Below are 19,315 nucleotides of genomic sequence, written 5' to 3'. Positions count from 1 at the left end.
TTCGGATATCGCAATGTCTGTTTCACAGTTTAAATAATTGTGTAAACATCTTCAGCAGCGTCACTGTTCTCAGACATTTCCTTTTATTAATCGAAAGCAGGAAACTAAGTTCTGGCAAAAAAGAAATTGAAGCTTATACCTAACTAGCGACCCGCCCCGGCTTCGCACGGGTGCAATGCTGATACTAAATACACTACAGAAAAACTGTGAACGTTGTATATAAAAAATTAAAAACATAGCGGCCGGCCGGCCGGTACCGCCGCAAACGCTACGTCCCGCAATTTTTAAATCTGTAATATCTTCGAAAATATTCACTTAAATCATACGGTGTAAAGTGCCATATAGATCTATATTAAATGAACAATGTATTCAAGGTATTTAATTGGTTAAGGATTAATGCTGTATTGGTGAAAATCGCTTCGAAAATTAGCTATTATTTGTCGTTAAAAGTAAATGACAAAAAAATGTTATTGTGGGTTATCCATAACAGATAGACATATACCATCGCGGACTTTTCTGTAGACCTTTTCAATGTGTATAATACTTAGTACATTATTTTGATAAAACTCGTAGGGTTCAGCCTGCGTTTGCAATATAAGCGGAAACAATGTAATTTTTTACGACATCACATTAGAAACCTCAAAAATAACAGTACTTCTCCACTATTTAATGGATGTTATTATACATATAAACCTTCCTCTTGAATCACTCTATCTATTAAAAAAAACCGCATCAAAATCCGTTGCGTAGTTTCAAAGATTTAAGCGTACAAAGGGACATAGGGACAGGGAAAGCGACTTTGTTTTATACTATGTAGTGATGATGATATGAATTCAGAGTATTTATTACAATTCTTAATGAAACACTTGGTTAAATTTAAATATTGGAGAGGTTTGGAATTAGAGTCGGGTTGAACGGGTAAATGTAATTTCCTGAAACCCTTTTGCTGAATAATGACTTTTATAAATAAAACATACAACCCACGTTTGAATACTTGGCATTTTAATATCTTTTTAATGTGATAATTATACTTTTTTTGTAATATACTGACGTAATTGATGTGGTAGTGGTACTAATAATCTAATTGACTTGAGACAATTAAATGAATACTGTCGTGAACTACATGCTTCATTATTTATTTCTAAAAAATTTTGGTACCTAAATATTCACAAAATAGTAAGGAAAAGAAATAAAATTTATATTCGAATTTTAAGAATTTAATCATATTATCTTAACGCTATGATTCAACATCGACTATGACTCATTATTAATAAAAATTCAATAACATCTTGTCGTAGGTATATCTCGTATTTAATCCTGTTTATGGATGTAGTAACTTTAACGTGTAATATGACCTACCTACATTTTTAACCTTGAATCATTTTAACCTAGACTTATAAACTGGATAATCAGAGATGACTACTCATGTAAACTATGATAGTTTTATGAGAAAACTAGAATACGTTTGTGTATTGCTATAGTATTTACATTACGCGTAGTATTCCAAAGTACCTTAATTATTATTCTATTTTATTGCTAACGCAGTAAATGCTATTTTCGCCGTAATTTCTTTACGGTTATCGTAAATTTTAATTTATTATTTATATATTTAGTAAACTCTTTCTAAAACCAAAAACATTATTTCAGCCAAAATGTCACGAAATAACATCATTTTAACACAGTCGTACCAGTGTATTTAATTAAATATAAAATAATACATAATATATACAGTCATACAGATTACATACCTATACTATAATACATATTATAAAGCTGAAGAGTTTGTTTGTTTAAACGTGTTTATCTCAGGAACTACTGGTCCGATCTGAAAAAAATATTTCGGTGTTAGATAGCTTATTTAACGAGGAAGGCTATAGGCTATATATCATCACTCTAAGATCAACAGGAGGAGGAAACCGCAGGGCACACAGTTATAGCTATTTAGAATCGCGACTCCAAAAAATTATATTACATTTTAACGTAAGTAGTTGTCTTGTAACATCGTAATACAATAACTTATTTAATATAAAACATCCAAGTTCAGTGACCCACTTATCATGATGGCGGTTTTTAATTACAATCCCACGTAACAACTCGAGGTCATGGCCGTTTACAATTAAATAATATCATTGTAATGCCCTGTCTGAGATCACAATAAACGTTATTTAATATCCGTCTGTCCTTTAACCCTTTTAGTGTAAATTAAGATCTAGTTATTTATATGTTTATTAATCCATACTAATATTATAAATGCGAAAGTAACTCTGTCTGTCTGTATGTTACTCAATCACGCCTAAACTACTGAACCAATTTGCATGAAATTTGGTATGGAGATATTTTGATACCCGAGAAAGGACATAGGCTACCTTTTATTGCGAAATATGTACCACGGGCGAAGCCGGGGCGGACCTCTAGTATTAAATAATGCTTATAATCTTAAATTTTAACTAACGGATTGTGTTAATTCATTCATTGGAAAGCTTAAAGATACATTATTTCTGAGCTAACTAGTATGTATTTAAACGATAAAATTAGGGACACTATGTACAGTTTAATCAAGCGTTAAATAACAGTTAATATTTACATACAAAGTTTCATGCTTTACTTAGATAGGAGTTGGGATTACCTACTTGTAAAATCAATCACAACCTAACCTTTGACATTATTAATATTTGTGTACGTTCAAGTAACGTATTAATAATTATGAGTTAAAGGCTTACAAAACTATTAATGTTAGTAAATAAGGTAGCAATGATGATGTAATGGAGTTGATGACGTCACAGCGTTACCTCCTGCCGCGTGGAGGTCGGCAAACAATGCAAGTTCGTAACTCCTTTTAAATGACAATGTATCAAGATCAGGGTTAAAATTGTTACTGATTTTAATTCAATAAATAAGCAGATTATCTATTGGAATATAGAGCAAAATACGATACAAAACATGTAAGTGTTCGATTTTGTCAATTATCCATCGAGGAAATAAAACCTTTTCTCGAAAGCTTAATGTTTACAAACATCACAGTGAGAGAGAGAGAGAGAGAGAAAATCTAGACCATAGATGATTTAATGTAGAGACGATACATAATGTTAATGTGAAGTAATTCCAATCAGCCGTTCCCGTGATGACCTCTCAAAGACATACTTTGTATTTTTTAATTTATCCATACATACATTAGTATTCATTTAACACAATCTGTATTTACAATATTAATCAGTTTGTAGAAATAGTATTCTCGCACGCATAAAATGGATACTACAATATTTAATCTTTAACCTGTTTATGAGTCATAGAACTGTAAACATTAAAGATATGAACATGCAATCTCCACAATGTACATAATATTTAAGAGATGTCGCAAGATAAGTACCTGACCCCCAAATAGCAAATATTTACTGTTATTCTCGATAATTAACCGTGTATTTACTATTCTTCTGTAGTATGCGTTTTTTCGTAAGATAAAAGCATTGTTTTGGTTAAAAGTGTATAAAATGATAGTATTTTTTTTCTTTCAAATTAATTTTTATAGGCTTATATTAACATTGCCTCACGCCAAGTGTCACACCTCAAGTCATCTATAGTATATTAAACAATCTGTTTAATTTAATTTTCATATACTTAGTAGGTACCTATTTTTTATGATAACTGATGGATTATCTAAACAGAACATATCCATAAGCTGTAAAAATGGCTTAAATTTTAAGAAAATAAGTATTAATTATTCACATGCTTGCGAGAACTTATAATGTGACCCACATGCATAGTTTAACAAACGATGTCTATTATGAAATAATGATATTATTATCTTTCGTAAATATATGTCACATTCCATTTGTCAAGCTCCTTGTATTCGTTCGCAATATAATTTAATTATTATACCTAATATGATCAATAATTTAAATATAGGAAACACTTGTTGTGCTTTCTAGATTTAAAAGAAATGTTTCATTTTAAAGAGCCTTAATTTATTTACATATTGTCATAACAGATTGTTTTATTAACTAGCTGACTTATTAAATTTCTTCAGCTCTCAAAAAATACTTGTTATACAATTTTCGCATCAATTTATTCGATGCTTTAGGCTTCTATTGGTCGTAGCGTGATGAATGAATTTATAAGCCTTACCTTCTTTTGAACTAATTGACTATCTAAAAAGAAATCTAATCTACAAGATACTGAGATTATTCAACCCGCACCAACCATACAAACAAAATTTTTCAGCTTAAGTTTAATCTGTTGAAGGTCTATTTAACAACTGTCTTTATAAACCCTCACTTGCTGATTCGGGAAAAATAGCTCCCGAAATTTCCAAAGAGGTTTAATAAACATTACAAAAGTGTATAACAAAAGTTTATCACAAACTGCGATTAGCTCACATCCGCGCTGCAAGGCCGTTCATATTAGATATCATATACCAACCTTATTACATGCTGAACGTTATTTAATATTGCTCTATATTGACGTTCCTGAACATACGTAGTCTAAATATCGTTTAGAAGTAAAACAAGAACTGAATTGAAGACTGCAATATGCAAAAACGCGAAAACTTCAAAAAAGTCTGAATATTTTTTGAGTAAAACCATTTTGCCGCCAATTCATACATTGACTAGTTTTATTGTTTTTTAAAACGCGCTTGATTGATTTCGTAAAAATTGTATGTGACATCGAAACGGCATCAAATTAGTTCGATTACAGTTGCAGGTGCGTTTTCAAAAACCGAAATAGTGACGTATCAAATACCGATACGGTATGGCGGCCGCGGCGGTACGCGGTCAGCTGTCAGCGCATCTGACGCTGCAATTTGTCAAGCGGCAGTAATTGATGATGATGTTTTGATATCCACGCGACGGCGAGATTATCGCGCTGTTCACTGTTTGTGTTTTTGTGGGTGACATTTGGAATGTTATAATTGTCATTGTTTAAAGTGTTCTGTAAAACTGAGTTGTATTGTACTTGTATAACTTTATTTGGTTTCATTAATAAATTCGTTTATATGTCTCTTATTTTACGATATTAATTGATGTACCTATGCAAATTTTAATCATGTTAACGTCTTAGGTACTGGTAACCTCACAATTCATACTACTAATATGTCTCATAAATTTTTGGGAGGATGTGTACCTAGATGGATGTAAGTAGTGGTGAGTATCTCGATACAGACTGGCGAAAATAATAGCTACTTTCTTTATTTGAACTATGTATTCGCAAAATCCAAATCGGGTTAAGGAAAAGAAGTTACTGATAAGAGCACGTTCCCTAACATCTTTAATCTATCCTCACACATTCAGTTAACGTTTCCGCATAACATACCGTAACGAAACCGACACCGTTATCCGCAACGGCAACGATACGATTACATCCGTCTCCATCGGAATAATGTGATATACCCGTACCAAATCGAAAACCTTACGAGCGATTTAATTTGCGCTCAATGCTTTTGCGTGGAACGAATCGTGCAAGCGAGATAAATGTATGTATGTTCTGTTCGCTCGCACTTCTGTTTTCGTATGCTAATAAGTGGGATTCGTTTTAATAGAGGAGAAATTTTAAATTAAGAAATATTAATAAGCGGAAGGTTCTTTTGAATACCGAAGTTTATTCTTTTGTTTTATTAGGATATTTTATTTTGTTTTAGGGCCGATTTTTCAATGCCCAGATAAACAGCTAGATAGACTTTATTCTTCAGTTAACAAAATATTCAATTTTTCAATAGACGAATAGGACTTATCTATCGAATAACTACGTTATTTGAGGAATAAATCTATTTGCCGCTCCAACGGCCAGATAGCGCGCTATTCGACTGTTAGGCGTTTGAGTTGACAACTGACGCGTCAAATTTGAGATATTTTCGTATGTCATAACATAGAGCGTAGAATTATTAACAATTAAACCTCTTTCTATATAATTATTATCAATTAAAATCATATTGAAATTGATGTTTTTGATAGTACTGATGACCATGCCATTGAAAATTTGCCGAACGCTGCCTTTAAGACGATACACAAAAAAAAATCCACTGCTTGGCGGGCGGAGTCTAATAGCGCGCTATCGCGAACGCGGGTGTGCGCGAAGTCATTCTTGCAAACTCGCCGCGCTGCCGCTGGCCGACTCGGGACAAACATGTATGGAGTCGTCATACAGTTATAATATTGTTATACATTTATTCAATTGTTGATTTATTGGTTTTATTTTTTTGCTTATAAACAAATAATCTTCTTTCCAACAACTACTTAGACATTATTAATAATTATTATTATTTCGTAATGTTTACTTTATTACAAAATAATACAGGTTATAAATAATCTTTAAAATAACAAAAAATATTGTTACTCTGAAAAAATGAAATGGTAATCAATAACGCGGACTACTGAATTGATTTAGATAGAATTTGATGCTGACGTAGATATTACATCATGCCCAGAAATGAAAGGTACTATTTCTGAAAGAAGTTATAAACCCTAATTCTTCTCAGTCAAAGTTAAGAGTGGAAGATATCACTAATACAGTAAAACTGATGCGAAACTTTGGATGTTAATTTGTATATTTTTTTGTTAGTTGTTACTTAATCACGTCAAGACTACATTACCAATTTTGATAAAATATAGCTAATGATTTACACATATGATACTTTTTATCCGAACTGAACACTTCTGTGGGATAAAACAGGATTCACGATATAACCTAATTCCAAGCGGGCAAAGCCGCGGTCGGAATGATATTTTTTTAAATAGAAAAATTGTTTTAAAAAAAACACAAAATATATTGACGCATGTATTTATTTTTTGCACTCTATTATAATTGTAATTATTCATTACAAATAATCAAAATAAAATAGCCAGAACAAAGTTAGGCCCTGGTAGGGTAGGTAGGCAGGTACAGCAATGTGAGACGAACACTGGCTTATTTATACCAATAATAATGTATTATAAACATTAAATTAAGTTTACAACAAAAATACATAATATTAGCTAATGTGAAAACGAATCAACCAATCATCCCACAACAATGAAATGTGCACACAAATATTCATCCAAATCGGTTCATGTGATTAGGAGGAGTGACTGCAGCGCCATCTTCCGGGCCCAATTGTGTTTCTAGATCACCCAGGAACTCAATTTAATATACTTACACAAAATTTTTCGAAATTAAAACTCACATTACTATGTAAATATGAATATAAACCTGTTTTAGTACTAAGCAATTTCCCGCACAGGTGTAGTAAGTATAAATGAAATAAATATCAACATCAAATTCTTTATACAACATACTTATCTACCACCTACTAAGAAATGTAATTCTTGAAATTTTTTCGTATTTTTTTTTAAATATAATACTACTCCAATGAGCTCCTGTTCCATATCACGTCCGCCATACTTCCACTAAGTTCACCATGATTTTTTATTTCTTTGCACTTTGTTGCTTTTTGCTAAAAATGGTATCATGCGATAAAACCAGTAGAACGTTGATAACATACATTTTTGACTGAATAAAGGTACTTACGAAGGAGTGGGTTCACATTGTGAACAATCAGTGGGTTTATTTTCCTTCTGGATTCCGGATTTCTGAAAAGATTATCTATGCTATAAATGAAAAAAATCTTACACATTCGTTATGTACTTAAAACAGGGGTACATATCAAACATCGTCTATAATACAATTATCATCAAATTTAAAATAAAACCAACTTCTTCATTAATTTGTTCCAATTGTAAGCATTCTTTTTTCTCCAACCTTTATGTTTCTTCTTCTTATTTTCTTTATTGTCCCCATTTGTCTCATTTTGTCTTATCGTGTTGTCACCCTTTTTTACGATTGCGCGAGCGACACAAGTTCCCCGTGTGACGGCCGTAGCGGGAATGACTCGTGCAGCGATCGGGGTAGGAAGGTACAGGGCGGCTCTCGCTATATTGGCTGGTCGCGCGCTAATTTCAAGTATTTCTTGTTTATTTCAAAACCATCGCATATTTCAAAATTCTAAATCGGTAGACGTATAGGTTGTATATTTTATAGTTAATATCCAAAAAGTCGTAACTTTACGTTTGTTATTTTGAAGATGCCAGAGATTATAAAAAAATAACAATGAGAACTTTGTATTTTTTTTCTATCGAGAAAATATCATGGAATCATGTTTCTAAAACGGTAGACGTATTGTGTTACTATTGAACTTTCTTGTCAAGAATTTTCATCACGACAACTTTAATAATATAAAAATTACGAAGGTTTGAAAAGGGCCGTAAATGTTAGAAAAATTAATTCATCACCTTAAGTATGTCGTTTCCATCGTAAAATATATAAATTGAAACACAAATTTAACCAAACTCTTTACTCGAATCAAAACAACAATCAACAATCATAGAAGACAAGTGCACTCCTGACGTGAGTCATAATGACGGTTTTTGACAAATTGCAAGATTTGACTCTATCCCGCTCTAACCTGACTAATTTAATATGTTTGTTTCGCCACTCCGAGAGCAGTGCTGCCAATATGGAAATATTTGGTCAGATAGTTATTCATCAAATAAATCACGATTGAAAAATAGGCGAGCCGTAATGAGTTAGATAAATAATTGAATAAATCTATTCGAGGGGTAATTATTACTTCAAATGACCCATAATTTTTTCAACATGGGCCTGTAGTCTATATTACACAAAAAAAGTCATTCCGTCCGATTCATATACAAATTTAAAAAAATATGGGATGGTATTAAAAATTACAAATCAAAATAAATATTTTGTAACTGAATAACAGTTACTTATTATTTGAAACTATTCTTCCTTTCGTTTTACGACTTTAACAATAATTACGTATTGAATAATATATTAAAGTATACATTTTATGTGGTAATTAAAATAAACATCACCAGATGTTTATTTCACAAACAGAATATTATAGAAGCATGTGCTTAGTTGTAGTATTAGGTTATAGGTATGTATTTTATTATTTGCAGTTATCAGAGTCGAATTCAAATATTTATTCATTCAACTGGACATTGGATACAGTATATAATATGCCGTGAATGGTCATTGATATAGCAACTGAATTAATTATATTTGAAATTTATCCTTTTGTAAGTGTCTTGTAATCAGATGCAATCAGGCGTTTTTGAGTAAAATAATAACAAACATTCAAAGTCAAAAACTAACGGTCTCTATAATATCCATATCTACGCCCCACGGGATACCATCGAATAGCTTTCAAGTTTAAAACATTCTGTACATTGAAGATATTTAAGATTCTATTAGAGCTGTTTCAATATTCCAACCTTCACCGACGAACTTGCTGCATTTTTAATAATATTAATCGCTACCGTTCGTGGCACATTACGTAAGTGAGCTTAGACAGTTTATTGTGAGCCATCTTGGAGGATTTTATCTTAAAATATGAATTTATCTTCACTCTGAATAGGCTAAACCGTCTTGGAGCGTAGTTTTATGATAAAATCTTCATAGAATGTTAAAACCTTTGGCGACGCTCCGTCAAGTTTGCTGAAAGGGTCCGTAATTCAGTGACAGCTTCTAAATGAATGCAGGAATGTGTATGTGGTGTAAATAGTGCTTTACTTGCTGGAAAACACTAGTTTAGATCTTAACGTGTATTTAATATGGTTTATTTTTGGTCTGCGACTGTATTATGTCGAAATTTGTTTAGGTGAAGCCGTGAAGACACGATTGTTACTCTTAAGGTATTAATGAATATAATACTAGGTATGTAGCAAATTTTAATATAATTATGCTGTGAAATTATTAACAAAATAAACCATGTTTTCCATTTGAGGGCGAACTTGTTGGCCTTAGGCTTATATAAAGTACAAAACCAAAATATTGATGTCATGTTAATATGTAGTTATGTTGCTCGTTAAAAGATTGAAAGTTATTGTCCTATTATTTTATATTGTACCTGTTTCTATTTATAACATATTGGACGTAATAAAATAAATACTTGGACATAATAAAAACGGTCTGAAGACATTTATTACGAGAAATCTGGAGAAGTTCAATGGACTGAGGTTAAATGGGCGAATGAATCTAATTAAATTATCCCAGTCAAGCCGAAGTACTACTTCATGATCGGAATTTCGATACGCTTCAATGGAATAAGAAGATTCCTTAACGACCCTAAAAGTTACATGAGATCTTCAGTCATATTTGTTTTCTATCCATCCTATGACCTTATTTATACCTTTGACATCTTACTAATATTATAAATGCGAAAGATTGTGAGGATGTGTGTGTGTGTGTGTGTGTTTGTTACAACTGAACCGATAAATAGAAACCGTGCAAATACTACTGAACCGATTACAATGAAATTTAGCACACATATAGAGGTTAACTTGGATTAACACATAGGTTTTATGTTTATCCCAGAAATCCCACGGGAATGGGAACGGGGACTATGCGGGGTTTTCTTTGAAAACGCGGGCGAAGCCGCGGGCGGAAAGCTAGTTTAATAATATAAGTATATTGGAAATCCTCATTTTTCTGATGTTGATTGAAAGAGATTATTTTACAACTTTTTAACATGTTAAGTTAAAATGTTAAGATAAATACGACGATGAGTAAAAATAAGGTGATTAGGTATGTGTATGAGTCAATTGATAATCCACTAATAAATCACTTGTCTTAAAGAGAGAATCGAAAGTATCATAATAAGAGAATTCAAATGAAATAATAGTCAAAAGTGTAATTATTTAGCAATTATCCTTAATTGAGACGACGAATACTAATGAAAGTGCTATTAAATTTAAGAAAATTGAATTAATACTAAGTATTAATACTCAATTATAACTTTGCTATGTAGTACTAGAAACATTTTCCCCGCTACTTGACTGTAAAGTCGCTTAAAATTAAAAACTATTAAAAACACAGATAATTAAATATTTTTTATATTTATAATTCAATAGTAGAACAACTAAGAACCGAATATAACTGAAGGTGTTTAGACGTTTGTAATTCAAAAGTAGACTTTGAAGAAAACCTAAGCATGATAGATAACAATACCCAAAAAGAAAAATAGTTTAAATAACTATAAAATAAGACAAACTCATGAAATTATTGTATCGGTTACAAAAGTGAACCGTGAAGCTAATCTATGCGTGATAAAAAGAACTACATAGCACAGATAAAGAAAAGTAAAGCGCAGTCCACACGACACGTTGATCGCAATCTACGGTAAGACAATATATGGACCGGTCGCGGTGACACGGTCGCAAGGCCGCGGCCGGTTGGCTCGGTGAAGGCCGGGTCGCGCTCCAGCTGTGAACGGCGCCGTGTGATAACGCCTTGTTCATTTGTGAATTGTGACCTATATGGTAATGTTAATTTTGGATATAATTTATATTTAACTAGCGGTTCGCTCCTATGGTCTTTCTCAGGGTCTAAAGATTGTCTGTGCCAAATTTCATCAAAATCGGTTGAAAGGTTTAAGCGGGAATGCGTAACAGACAGACAAACAGAGTAACTTTCGCATTTATAATATTAGTAGGGAAGGGATAGCCGATAGAGGATACATAATCTGTTTCATACCAATTTAAGTTACGATAAAAATTAATTTCTTGGATATTAAATTTTATTATGATAGATTAAACTATTTTTCTGGGAAAGCAAACACACTGACATACTGGACTAGACGGTAGTTATGTGTTATAAACCTAATTTCGAAATTACGAACTGCGACGTACGAGACGTGTGAATGAAATACTATGAAAGTTAATAATTTTCCCATTTTAATAATACTCTACCACGAAATACTGCATACTGTTTAAATTCGACTTCTTTGAAATTAAATTCAGAAATTTGCAGTTTTCATTTCTAGCGTTATCGTGAATATTTTGTGATATAAGTTGGAAGTTGTCTGTCATTTATGTGTTATAACACTGCTGCAGATTTAAATTTAAATTTAATTTATAATGCAATAATAGTAAGATTTAGTTTATTTGATTTATTGAAGGTATATTCTGATTTAGTTGATCATTGATTATACTAGAATGGCATTTAATTGTTAGTTGTTATTATTCAATCAATTTTTTTACGCATTTTCATTATGATTAAATAATCAGGCGATTCAATTCAGTTTCTACATAAGTATTTAGCAAGTACTTATCCAAAGAAAGAATTCTAAACACGCTGCGTTGGCTGATAGGTAATTACCCTCCACGCACACAGAGATAATGGCTAACACACGTAATTATAAGACAAAAGCTATCACGCACACAAGCGTATAAATGTTGCCACTTGAAAATAACCTAAAAAGTAAATACTAATTAATACCATTTCGGTTTGATCTCCAACAAAAAGAAAGTAAGCAATCGACTTATCGCTATGTTGTCGAATACTTAATTATAAACAAACAGACAGCGTTGATTTTAACCCAGATAAGGATTAGGCTTTTAGATTGAATGATTACAGAACGGAAAGCTATACAAAGTTAGTTACAATAAACAAAGGCCCAAAGAAACAAAAACAAACTTCGCCAACCTTAATGGACTAATCTATACTATACTAAATTATAAAGCTGAAGAGTTTGTTTGTTTCAACGCTCTAATCTCAGGAACTACTGGTCCAATTTGAAAAATTCTTTCGGTGTTAGATAGCCCATTTATCGAGGAAGGCTATAGGCTATATATCATCACGCTAAGATGAACAGGAGTGGAGCAATGCGGGTGAAACCGCGGGGCACAGCTGGTTCGAAATATAGTACACAAAAAGATTGAGTAAATCAATAAATATATAACTGCGGAGTGAGTCCCTCCGGAGGGGATCTCCCGATCGTTTTCCGATCGAATGATTTGTTCACTAGAGCATTCGTTATCCGCTGGAATTTGAAATGACATTTTTATAAACATTTAAATGTATACGATATTTGCAATAGTTCTAATCGCTTCCAGCCAAGAGAGTTCACAAGAGATCTTTTATATGGCATAGGTTACCTGAATATAAGTGCACTCTCATGGTCCGATAGGGTGGAAGGTCGACGCAACTATACAGAGGCAACAGGTCTCAGACTGAAAATTGTGAAAATAATGAATAAATCGCATTTAAAATCCGTTAAAAATCTTTAATTTCTAAAGGCCTGTAAGTAATTTACAAAATGTAGTTTCATTTATTTCATAAACCATTTGACTAAGCGTAATGAGATACTGTTATTGTACCTATAATAACAACGAATCGCAGTCTTAACATCAAGTTTTCAATTAATCCACCTTTTAGTAGGTTTAATGTAATTAACATTAAATATTTTAACCAGTTATCACAGAGATATGATACTATACAACCTGTAAAAGCTAACTGAGAAGTTATCGTTGGTAATGGTGATATTTAGCAAACAATACGGTCAGTGAAGCTTGTATCAATATTAGTTCTTGCAAGGAGATGCTGGATAAATAACATTTATTGACACTAACCAGAAATGTAGTCTGAATATTATGATTCCGTCCGTAGTTTCAGTCTTCAGATACAGCTTTAGTCAACAAGAATTATTTAAAGAATAGTTAAGTTTAATATTCACACAAAAAGCATCTTTTCCCGGCTTCGCTCAGGTTGATCGGGGACAAACAGAAATGCAGCTTATGTTGATCATTTAAATCGATCTTTATTATATTCCAAATTGTAACAAACAATTAAATATTTCCTCTTACAATTATTATAGAACAATATAGTAGGCAGTATTTCATTGTTATAAATTCTTTAGCTACTGAAATTTCCATACCTGCATCAACCGAAATGTAAATTTGGCGGCATTCATAATAATTATAATATATCACAGCTATTTCATGCCCACGTTAATGGTATCATTAAATGGTATTTAAGTGGGGATAACGGGCAATGCTGGCGACTGTGGCGAAATAAGGGACTTTGGAGTGCTCCAGGTATAATTTGAGGGGAAAGTGGGCTGATATAGATATGTACATTGATATTAACGTATGTATATTGTATTTCGTAAGCCAACGCCTACGTAGTCGACTTGACGACGAAACAGATTTAGATTTATCTAACTACCAGTAGGCTTTTAAAAGTTACTTACGTACATCTTTTAAAAGCCTACAGCTGTACGTATAGCGTAGCAATAATTTCATTTAGTAAAATTACTCGTTCTAAGACTCGTAACCTTAGCTCGTAACGCATAAACAATATGGTTCGAATGATATGATATCGTATATTGTATTGTGATTATACTATAAACAATAATAGCAGAAGAGCATAATTCTGATTTTGTTTAACAGGGACAGCCATTCCAATTCGCTAGGTTTAGTAATCACCAATATCTCTCGCATTACCGTGATTCAGTTCTCACGAAGCTCGACAAATCCAAGATTAAGTTCTGAAACGAGAGTATCTCAAGATGACCCAGAAACCCTATTCTAATTTCCCCTAATTCCCATTTTTAGTATGCAAGTGCAACAAATGCAATTCGCCTGATAGCTTGTACAATAGTTTAACTAGTCAGGCGGTAGTTTGGTGTTTTGCCAACTAATTTAAATGCAGGAAGGTCCTCGTGCATGCAAAGGGTAGGCTAGATGTCTGTTAATGAAACAATTTCATTATTTTAGCAAACTTTATCAACAGAAAAAGCCAAAAATTCAAAGATGTTAATCAAACATTCACGTGAATTTTTAATTTATATATCGCCTCGCACGAACGGAAACTAATTTATTAAAAGTGAAATGTAAAAGATTGCTATGCGGTGTATCGATCGTGTGGATGCGCTATAATCTGCCCCACACCTTGAATCCGGCCGTATTATTGTCGTGACCTGTGCCTGTGATTATGAAAAAAGTAATTTACGCGCGAATGTCAAAATTGAAAATGGAACGTCACGCCAATTTTGGATTTACGTCAACGTGTTTTTTATTACTACCTAGTTATTATTACAGAGGTTGTTACAGATTTTTGATGCAGGACGAATACTGAAAATTTTGTTACATTTTTCGTTTTTAGCGTATTCTCAGGTTTTTGTTGATGAAGACGTAACATCATTTTTACCGGTAATAAAATATTTATGTGTATCATATGAAAGAGTTAAAGAAATAAATCTTTTTTCTTCACTGAACAATTAAAAGGAAACGAAAATATTCCAAAAATTATCATGACATAATTATAATAATAGTACTTAAACCTATTGAGACTAGTTAGCAAATAAACGGTTGTTGGTATTAATCAATTATAATAGGGATCTACTAATTAATTAACTATTGAAACAAAACTATATCAATATTTGGATTAAATTCATGATTGAAGATTATAATTTAAAGCAAACAATGCAACTATTATATACTTAGTCGTATTAAAGTATTTTTTGCTTTTAAACCTTGTATTGTAAATTGATATTCAATGATTTTATGGTAAGGATATCATTAAATTTTGTTTATTTATCAGCATATCTGTACAAGATTTTGACAAATGAAATATTAATTTTGAGATCTCGATCGTTGTCGTTCACTTTGAACAAATTCACGTTGCACATTGGTTATTTCGTGGGCAAATCGAAAATATTTTTTTGTTTCCTAATTAATCCTTATAACTATTCTAATCTTAAAAAAAATAATGAGACCATTTAAATTATAAATTACGCAATAATAATAATTGATAAGAACCAATTATTTTAAAGCAATTTACAGTGATTGATAAAGCGCGTTTACCTTATCAAAATTAACTAAATCAATCAATCGTTGTTTGTGGTACATAATTAGTGAAATTGCGTTATAAAATTTATCACTACTGATAAACATGTTAATTAAAACTAACTAGATATTATCGGGGCTTGTTAACGAACTCGTTAAAATCATATCGTTTTAAATTTTGCGTTTTTAAACTTTTAATTAATTCTTCCTGCTGAAGTTTTGCTCATTGTTAGGAGTTGAAATGAATACTGTGAACGTGTCCTGATTTTTAAACTGTGAACGTTTTTCTCTTTTTTCACTTTTTCTTTTTTCTTTCTAACCGGCCGGATACAAGTACGTTGGAGCTTTATGGCTATTGTAAGTTTTTAAACATTGATTTTTTTTATATTCTTTCTTTATGGTTTCGAATTTTTAGATTTTAATTTGTACGAATTATGTATTCTCATTCTCATTCATTTAGCAAATTTAAACGTATTTAAATGGTTTATAAGTTTGTTGATTTAATACAGTTCGGTTATTTAATAATTTGTCAATTAATAATTTCTAACAATTCTCTATTTGAGTTCATCTAGCCATCAATTAAAATAGTTATCGAATACTTTACTAACTTTGGCATTGGTTTTAATAATTCTTAGATGCACTTTACAAACTTAGTCGGACGACGTTCTTGAGTTCTCACTTGACCGGTATCTTACATGCGTTGCGTTTTTCAAGGCTGTGGTCGGATTATACCTAAATAAAATTGATTTTACTTATTAAACATGTTACTAATATTATTACTTGAATCATTGTTTTTTACACAACAAAGTTTGGTAAGTTATTTTATATATTCAGATTTCAGCTTTAGCAAGGCATAAAAGGTGCGGTAAAACAAATCGATTAAATCCAATAGATACCCACCAATAATAATTTAACGGGGAGATAAAAAAAACTTCGTGACGATATTTGAAAATAACAATAAGTAACTACTTTGGTATAACTCGACACTGGCAAATAGCCATGAAGAAAAAAAAATATTTTGACGTGCGTGTGCGTAAGTCTGTCCCTGTGTGTGTTACATACTTGTGTGTAAACGCACACAAGGAACAACTGTCCATGTTGAGATAACTGGTGTCATTGACCGCGTGATAAGAAAAAGAGAAAGTTGGACCACGCAGTCATCGCTTGGAGACGATCCAAACGGGTCAAGGTTATGAGTTTGTGGGGAAATGATGCCGTATGATTGGCATTTGTTATGTAAATAATAAATATGTTTTCTTTTGTCGTATTGCTTTTGTATGAGTTGTGTGGGGGATGAGTTTGGAAGTGGTAAAGTTTGGAGCGTAATTTGGCATTGATGAATGTCGCTATTTGTTTGATCATTTAGGGCCGATTTTTCAATGCCCAGATAAACAGCTAGATAGACTTTATTCTTCAGTTAACAAAATATTCAATTTTTCAACAGACGAATAGGACGTATCAATCGAATAACTACGTTATTTGAGGAATAAATCTATTTGCCGCTCCAACGGCCAGATAGCGCGCTATTCGACGGTTAGGCGTTTGAGTTGACAACTGACGTGTCAAATTTGGGATATTTTCGTATGTCATAACATAGAGCGTAGAATTATTAACAATTAAACCTCTTTCTATATAATTATTATCAATTAAAATCATATTGAAATTGATGTTTTTGATAGTACTGATGACCATGCCATTAAAAATTTGCCGAACGCTACCTATTATGTATGTCGTTTCCATCGTAAAATATATAAATTGAAACACAAATTTAACCAAACTCTTTACTTGAATCAAAACAACAATCAACAATCATAGAAGACAAGACAAACTTAAAAAAAATGCAAAATGCACTCCTGACGTGAGTCATAATGACGGTTGTTGACAAATTGCAAGAGTTGACTCTATCCCGCTCTAACCTGACTAATTTAATATGTTTGTTTCGCCACTCCGAGAGCAGAGCTGCCAATATGGAAATATTTGGTCAGATAGTTGTTCATCAAATAAATCACGATTGAAAAATAGGCGAGCCGTTATGAGTTAGATAAATAATTGAATAAATCTATTCGACGGGTAGTTATTAGACTGTTTATCTCAGGATTGAAAAATCGGCCCTTATTGACATATTGATAATTGCAGTGGTGTGGTCAATATCACTAGATATTTCAATAAAAGCACATACCTACAGACATATCTAAGTCAAAATTAGGAAATGATCTGTACTAGGTACGCTAGTGTTTAAATTAAATCTGCAGTAAATTCAAATAATTTCAACATTTTGCGTGGTTGAGTCATACATTCAAGGATCATACTGTGGTCGAAATTCGACCTTGCAATGTTTACGACTATCACCTGCAGACTGCACTATCGTAATGAAACATTCCAAAACTACATTGTAATACAAAATCACACAGAAAATGCGATGTGATCATGCGACACGTGGAAAACTCTAGAACGTAAGAGAAAAGTATGTAATATCTACTAGTCTATGCATACTACCTATATATACTACCTATATTACCTATGAATGCGAAAGTTTTTTTGTCTATCGGTTATATTTTCACGATAATAAAACGAAGTTACAGTTTTGAATGCAATTTGTAAATAAAATAGTTGAAAAACAAGAGTCAAATATAGGCTTAGTTTCTTAAGAGATTTTAAGGCACAGCTGTTAAGACGATACACAAAAAAAAATCCACTGCTTGACGGGCGGAGTCTAATAGCTCGCTATCGCGAACGCGGGTATGCGCGAAGTCATTCTTGCAAACTCGCCGCGCTGCCGCTGGCCGACTCGGGACAAACATGTATGGAGTCGTCATACAGTTATAATATTGTTATACATTTATTCAATTGTTGATTTATTGGTTTTATTTTCTTGCTTATAAACAAATAATCTTCTTTCCAACAACTACTTAGACATTATTAATAATTATTATTATTTCGTAATGTTTACTTTATTACAAAATAATACAGGTTATAAATAATCTTTAAAATAACAAAAAATATTGTTACTCTGAAAAAATGAAATGGTAATCAATAACGCGGACTACTGAATTGATTTAGATAGAATTTGATGCTGACGTAGATTACATCATGCCCAGAAATGAAAGGTACTATTTCTGAAAGAAGTTATAAACCCTAATTCTTCTCAGTCAAAGTCAAGAGTGGAAGATATCACTAATACAGTAAAACTGATGCGAAACTTTGGATGTTAATTTGTATATTTTTTTGTTAGTTGTTACTTAATCACGTCAAGACTACATTACCAATTTTGATAAAATATAGCTAATTGCCTGGATTTACACATAGGATACTTTTTATCCGAACTGAACACTTCTGTGGGATAAAACAGGATTCACGATATAACCTAATTCCAAGCGGGCAAAGCCGCGGTCGGAATGATATTTTTTTAAATAGAAAAATTGTTTTAAAAAAAACACAAAATATATTGACGCATGTATTTATTTTTTGCACTCTATTATAATTGTAATTATTCATTACAAATAATCAAAATAAAATAGCCAGAACAAAGTTAGGCCCTGGTAGGGTAGGTAGGCAGGTACAGCAATGTGAGACGAACACTGGCTTATTTATACCAATAATAATGTATTATAAACATTAAATTAAGTTTACAACAAAAATACATAATATTAGCTAATGTGAAAACGAATCAACCAATCATCCCACAACAATGAAATGTGCAC

At 32.1% G+C, this 19,315-nt stretch overlaps 1 protein-coding gene and 2 long non-coding RNA genes across 5 annotated transcripts in view; 2 read left to right on the top strand and 1 right to left on the bottom strand.

The window, feature by feature from the left end:
• The window catches only part of Tomosyn (syntaxin-binding protein tomosyn), a 209,088-nt gene that overhangs the window by 6,855 nt on the left and 182,918 nt on the right, over positions 1–19,315 (top strand). The window lies entirely within an intron of this gene.
• On the bottom strand, positions 6,758–8,243 carry LOC149482598 (uncharacterized). The gene is made up of 2 exons (XR_016316607.1): positions 7,498–8,243; positions 6,758–7,423 (listed from the first exon to the last, which is right to left on the bottom strand). It is a non-coding gene; the product is annotated as an uncharacterized LOC149482598 (long non-coding RNA).
• Positions 15,770–19,315, top strand: part of LOC149482593 (uncharacterized) — a 111,358-nt gene continuing 107,812 nt past the window's right edge. The window contains exon 1 of the long non-coding RNA XR_016316611.1: positions 15,770–15,971. This is a non-coding gene — a long non-coding RNA (uncharacterized LOC149482593). The remainder of the gene's footprint in view (positions 15,972–19,315) is intronic.

The sequence above is a fragment of the Colias philodice genome, chromosome 14 (genome assembly GCF_061535455.1).
Source record: "Colias philodice isolate Cphi_HAF_F1 chromosome 14, ilColPhil1 Martin Lab GWU primary, whole genome shotgun sequence".
Taxonomy (NCBI): Eukaryota; Metazoa; Arthropoda; class Insecta; order Lepidoptera; family Pieridae; genus Colias; species Colias philodice.
The sequence above is the reverse complement of the archived record's forward strand: the minus strand, read 5'-3'. Positions and strand labels throughout refer to the sequence as shown.